This window comes from Argentina silus, assembly GCF_951799395.1.
Source record: "Argentina silus genome assembly, chromosome: Y".
NCBI classification, from domain to species: domain Eukaryota; kingdom Metazoa; phylum Chordata; class Actinopteri; order Argentiniformes; family Argentinidae; genus Argentina; species Argentina silus.
The window spans coordinates 21,703,329-21,709,909 of NC_139654.1; the positions used below are offsets into that span (position 1 = coordinate 21,703,329).

Below are 6,581 nucleotides of genomic sequence, written 5' to 3' on the forward strand. Positions count from 1 at the left end.
TTGAAGGGCTGCAACGCGAGATACCACCGGGTGATCCTCGCGTTCACATCCTTCATGCGGTGGAGCCACTGGAGGGGAGCATGGTCGGAGTAGAGGGTGAAAGCGCGACCCAGCAGATAGTAGCGGAGGGCGCCGATCAAACACTTGATGGCCAGGCACTCCTTCTCCACCGTGCTGTACCGGCCCTCCCTCTCCGATAGTTTGCGGCTCAGGTACAGCACCGGCCGGTCAGCCCCCTCCACGCGCTGGGTCAGCACTGCTCCCAGCCCTATATCCGACGCGTCCGTCTGTAGGGAGAAAGGGAGGTTAAAATCAGGCGCATACAGGACCGTTTCTCCACAAAGAGCCCCCTTAAGGGCCTCGAACGACCCCTGGCACTGGCCCGACCATTGGACCGGATCCGGGGCACCCTTCCGGGTGAGGTCCGTCAAGGGACTGGCCAGCTCTGAAAACCCCGGCACGAACTGCCGGTAATAGCCAGCCAGCCCCAGGAAGGCCCTCACCTCCTTCTTCGTCTTGGGCCGCGGAGAGGCGGCGATGGCCGCAGTCTTTTCAATCTGCGGCCGCACCTCCCCCCGACCCAAGTGGTACCCCAGATACCGGATCTCCCTCCGCCCGATCACGCACTTCTTCGGGTTGGCCGTCAGCCCCGCCTGCCTCAGGGACCGCAGAACAGCAGCCACACTCTGCACATGCTGCGGCCAGGTGTCACTGTGAATGACAATGTCATCCAGGTATGCCGCAGCATAGGCAGAGTGCGGCCGCAGAATGCGGTCCATGAGGCGCTGAAAAGTGGCTGGGGATCCGAACAACCCAAAAGGGAGCACCGTGAACTGGAATAGCCCGAGCGGAGTGGAGAATGCAGTTTTCTCCCGGGATACCGGCGAGAGTGGAATCTGCCAGTATCCCTTCGTGCAATCCAACGTCGTGAAATACTTCGCCGTGCCAAGCCGGTCCAAGAGCTCGTCAACCCGGGGCATCGGGTAGGCATCAAACTTGGAGACCGCATTAACACGTCTATAATCCACACAGAACCGTATAGCCCCATCCGGCTTGTTGACCAGCACAATGGGGCTACACCAGTCACTGCGGGACTCCTCGACCACACCCAGCTCCAGCATGGCTTCCAATTCCCTGCACACAATGTCTCGTTTGTGTACCGGCAACCTATAGGGACGCGTGCGCACCGTTAAACCCGGCTGCGTTTCTATGTGGTGGTCGATAAGCGTAGTCCGACCGGGCAGGGGAGAGAACACGTCTGCGAACTTAGCTTGCAAATCTGCAACGTCCGTGGCCTGACTAGCAGAGAGATGGTTATCAATACCGACCGGAGTGCTAACTTTTGATTTTGGGACTTCCGGACCGAACTCATCTCTCTCTGGAATTATTGGAGCCAGAGCAACAGTGACCACGTCGTTCCATTTTTTTAGGAGATTTACGTGATACACCTGCAAGCTATCCCCCCGGTCCGAGCGTACTACCTCGTAATCCACGTCCCCCATGCGACGTGTGACCACAAACGGCCCTTGCCACTTCGCTAGTAATTTCGTGCTGGAGGTGGGTAACAGTACGAGCACCTTATCTCCTGCTGTAAATTCTCGTAGGGTAGTTCCCCTGTCGTACAGTCGCTTTTGACGCTCCTGGGCTTGCAGCAAATGCTCGCGTGAGATAACCCCTAGGGCGTGGAGCTTTGTGCGCGAGTCCAGGACGTATTGAATCTCATTCTTACTGTCGCTAGACCCTTCCTCCCAATTTTCTTTAAGAAGGTCTAGGACACCCCAGGGCTTACGCCCGTAGAGTAATTCAAACGGGGAAAACCCGGTGGAAGCTTGGGGGACTTCCCGTACCGCAAACAACAGGGGATCTAGCCATTTATGCCAATTCCGACTATCCTCGTGTTCAAACTTCCGGATTATTGACTTCAAGGTCCGATTGAACCTCTCACAAAGGCCATCAGTGGCCGGGTGGTAGACACTGGTTCGAACCGCCTTGATGTTCAACAAGCCATACAGTTCTTTGTGACATAAAACTAGTGCCCTGATCGGTGAGAATCTCTTTCGGGATTCCCACGCGGGAGATTACTTGAAACAATGCCTGCGCTACACTCCTGGCAGAGATATTGCGCAGCGGTATTGCCTCGGGGTATCGGGTTGCGTAATCTATCAAAACCAACACAAATCGATATCCCTGTGTACACCGATAAAATGGCCCCATAATATCCATGGCTATGCGGTCGAATGGGTTCTCGACCAATGGTAAGGGCTGCAAGGGGGCCCGTGGAATGGCTGGGGGATTTACCAACTGATATTCGCGACAAGAAGCGCACCACCTACGCACCTCTGCCCGAATTCCCGGCCAATAAAATCGAGCCATTATACGGTTTAGTGTCTTATCGTACCCTAAATGGCCCGCCATGGGGTTGAAATGAGCCGCCTGGAAGACCATTTCCCGGCGGCTACGGGGAACCAACAACTGGGTTACTTCCTCCTGGCTATGTGAGTCACGACTTACTCGGTACAACCTGTCGCTGATAATCGCGAAATAGGGGTGGGCGCGTACTGTGTCCGGCCGTACCAAAGTACCATCAATCGCTATCACTTGGTCATAGGCCGATCGTAGGGTCTCGTCACGAGACTGCTCGAGGGGGAAGTCACCTAGCAGCGGATAGTTCGGCGGGGAAATCTCGGGTTGAGACCCCCCCGCCGGCTCCGGCTCCTCGGCAGTATCGCGAGGCGCCGCCTCAGCACAGAGCACATTACACGCCTCACACCTCCCTCTCTGTCGTGCACGCACCCCGGTAGCCCTCTTTACCGCTTGAGGAAACCCCTCCCAATCTACACCCAGAATAAGGGGATGCGTGAGGCGCGGGCTAACCGCCGCCTGTACACTATGCTTTTTCCCTTCAAAATGAATTTCGATAGCGACTACAGGGTATTCGTGAATGTCCCCATGCACACACTTCACCAACACCCTCGATGCCTTTAACAATGCCCCCGGCCGAACCAGGCGCTCCTGGATCATGGACTGCATGCAGCCCGAATCCAAGAACGCCTGGTGCGTATCATGTTGTATCCTTACCGGAACACGATACGCCGCTCCTGGTATGTCGCCGATGCGGACGACCTGCCCCACCTCCCTCACTGGGCACTCCGCCTGTACATGGCCCGGCCGTCCGCATCGCCAACACACCCCCCCTGTCGCTCGGGGTGCTTCTTGTGGGGCCAGGGCTGGTTCTCGACATGCCTGCCCCTGCCATCTCGTCCTCGGGGCGGGTGCCGGTCTCTCCTCCTCCGGCACCATGGCTCCTTCCGGGCGCCGGCCCCCCGCCCCCTGGCGCGGGGCCGGGGTTGGTCGCCGGGGCTCCTGCGGCGGGAGGGAGAGATGGTCCTCCACCAAGGTAACGGCGGCTGCGAGATCCTGGGGCCGGTGGTACTGGACCCAGGCGGCAGTCCGGGCTGGGAGCCCCGTGAGGAATTGCTCCAACACCACCCGGTCCCCGACCTCCTCCGCCGAGCTGTTCCCTGGGTCCAGCCACCGCCGCGCGCTGTCCCGCAGCCGCTGGGCGTAGGCAAAGGGCCGGCTCCCCTCCTCCATCGTCAGGGCCCAGAACCGGCGACGGTGTTCCTCCGGCGTGAGGCCCAGGCGGTCTCGAATTGCCCGGGCCAGGGACGGGTAGTCCTGTTGGGCGGCCGCTGGCAGGCTGTGGGCAGCGAGCTGCGCCTCACCTGACAAGAGGGGCAGCAGATGGTGTGCCCACGCGCCGTTCGGCCACCCCGAGATCCTCGCCGTCCTCTCGAACACCGCCAGGAACGCCTCCGGGTCGTCCAGGTCCCCCATTTTCTGGAGGGGGACCTTGTGCCGACCCGGGCGCCGGCCCCGTCTTGATTGCGCCGACGAGCTCCAGGAGGAGGGTACGGTCCTCAGCCCTTGCCGTCACCATTTCCCTCACCGCGGTCTGGTGCTCCTGCTGGAGGTGGGCCTGCTGCTCCAGTATAAGGGCCATCCTTCCGATAGCCGCGCTTAACGCCTCCATTCCCTTTTTCTCCGCCTTCACTGTGTCCCAGGTTGGGCGCCACTGTAACAGGTTCCGTGACACAGAGGCGGAGTCGAGGTTCAGTGATCTGGGAAATCCCGTTTATTTTATACAATGTTCGTAAATCCACAACACTCGGCGACTTTCCAGTCACCCTCCTTTCTCCTCCAACGCAGAGGCACACACATCTTAAACCATCTAGTCAACGAGGCTTCATTTGCAACAGGTGTGCAACGGAGCCTCGCCGACGTCACCCTGGCCACAGTCCTGTAGCTCCCTCTACAGGCCGAATGCTGCATGTCCCCCCACAATTCCATATTTAAATGCATCTCATCTAGTTGAAGTTCTGCAATGTGAAAGCAACTCTGTGTGCAAGTCCTTGTTGGTCATTGCCTGCCTCAGCCATAGGCACATGTGCTTGATCCTTCTATTGGAGGATCAGGACAGCAATGCTGCTTCAAGTAGTTGTTCAGCACAGCTGTTGCAATGATCACCTTGCAGCATCTTCTTGACTTGAAACGAAGTGTATTGCGTAAACACTGGAATAAATGTTTCCATAATCCGAACATACGCTCGACCATCGCTCTAGTGCGGATATGAGCCTGTGTGTTATTTTTTCTATAAGGACCGTACCCTTTCCAACAGGCAACAATGTTTGAAAACTCTAAATTAGGAGTGCGTACACCCTGAACATTGATGGAAAACCAGTTCTTACGGTTCCTGTACTCCTCAGCATCAGGAGTTGATGGACACTTGATGGGAATATGACATCCATCTATACAGCTCCTGGGAAGTGCCCATATTCATAGAATTGCACTTTATAGTTAGCTTGACCAGCAGCATCAGGAAACTTGATGTAAAGACTCCTCAGTTCACAAATGGCCCTGCAGACTTTGTGAACTATTCTACACACAGTTGCTTCACTGGCACCACACAAATCACCAGTTTCACGATGAAAGATTTCAGATGCCAAAAACCTTGAAGTGACCAGAACTTGGAGAGAAATGGGTAAAGGCCTTTCTCTTTGAGACAGAAAGGAAAGTCTAAGCTCAAGCAAAGATATGATCTCCAATGCATTTTCTTTGTACATACGAAAGCGGTCTCGAAAAGTTATTTCATCAAAGTAATTTAATGGATTACTCCAATCTACAAGTACTCGTCTGGCTGGCCTCTGTAGTGCATGTTGGTCTTCATTTAGATATTCCAAATAGTCCATGCTCCCTCACAAACAGTACTAAGATGAAGTTAAACCTGCCTCTTTGAAGGATTAATTTAAGCTTCAATTTAGTCCTAGAGTAGCTCTCATCCTCCCTCTTGCAATCGGCTTTGTTTAATCCAGAACAGGCTAAATCTATGAATATTTTAAGATAAGTCTGTGCAAGTCGCTTTGAGTTAAGACAGCTCAAACAGGCATTTTAGTCTGGGACTAGGCTTAAGTCTTGTCTGTGAAACCAGCCCATAGCGTTTTACAGAGGACCGAACCCGGAAGTTTTATTGTGGTGCCGAAACACTGCCATGACACTAACAGAAACGGTGTCTTGCTGCGCTTGTTGTAATTTTCGGGATATTGCACGATAATCAGAATTATGAGTGCCTGCTGTCTTCCGGCAATAGTTTCCCCTGCTTCAGCTTTCAGCTATGCTCTGTAAGTGACCCACAACGGAAACAAGTCTTAGGAAAGTCCCAAAAGTTAACGACAGCTCTATTCTAATATGAGTGCCAGTTGGTTGAATATCCCCCAAAGGGGATATTCAATATGAGGCTAGAATAACCATTAAGATCTTAAAATGTTATATGCACAGTAAATCTATCTTTTTACCATTAACAGAGAGAATAATATAAACTTTGGTGACTGAATACTATTCTAACAACTCCTCTAACTGGAACTAAAATATTTATTTGTCTTTAAATGCACACTTGTACTTTATTTATGCTTTAAGCGTTACAGCATAGCAATGCAATAAGGCATCAAAGTTACATAAACTTTAAGATAAAGAATATAAAGATATCAGAGATAATAAGAATCATATAATGATATAAAGGAAGTAGAAAAATCAAATCTTACCCTGTCTGTCCCTACTCTGTCTGAATAAATCTAAATTTGGAGAGGCCCCATCCAGCATCGGCATTTGCAACCACCGAATACTCTCGATTCCTCTATTAGCCCAGCTGATTTCTCCGGAGCAGCACCGAGCCCTCACCCGAGGGACTTCGACGACCCACACTTCCAAGTACAAGTAAAGCGGTCACTCAACCTCTAGCAAGCCTGTTTAAGGTAGCTTAAGAGGAAGCCTACTCCGACACTGATCAGCCTCCAGGCTAGGAGCTTCCAAGTCTAAACTCTCTCCTGAGAGGACTTTGGTCGTGGATACCCCGATTGGGCTAGACCTCCTGGTCTTTAGACCTCCTGGTTTCTTAGGTAAATGCCCATTGAGATGCTCTTGTCATCCCTCTTTATACCCCAGAACGGACCCAGACTCCTCCTGAAGCTCCCTTTAGCCTATCAGACCTCTATCTCCCATCTCACCACTTGGGCCTTCCTCCTGGT

General features: G+C 53.4%; 1 pseudogene across 1 annotated transcript; it reads right to left on the reverse strand.

Annotated features, from left to right (window-relative positions):
* Window positions 1-4,367: 4,367 nt before the first annotated feature.
* Window positions 4,368-5,249, reverse strand: LOC310823656 (putative nuclease HARBI1; annotated as a pseudogene). The gene has a single exon. The product of its transcript is annotated as a putative nuclease HARBI1 (transcript).
* Window positions 5,250-6,581: the final 1,332 nt, after the last annotated feature.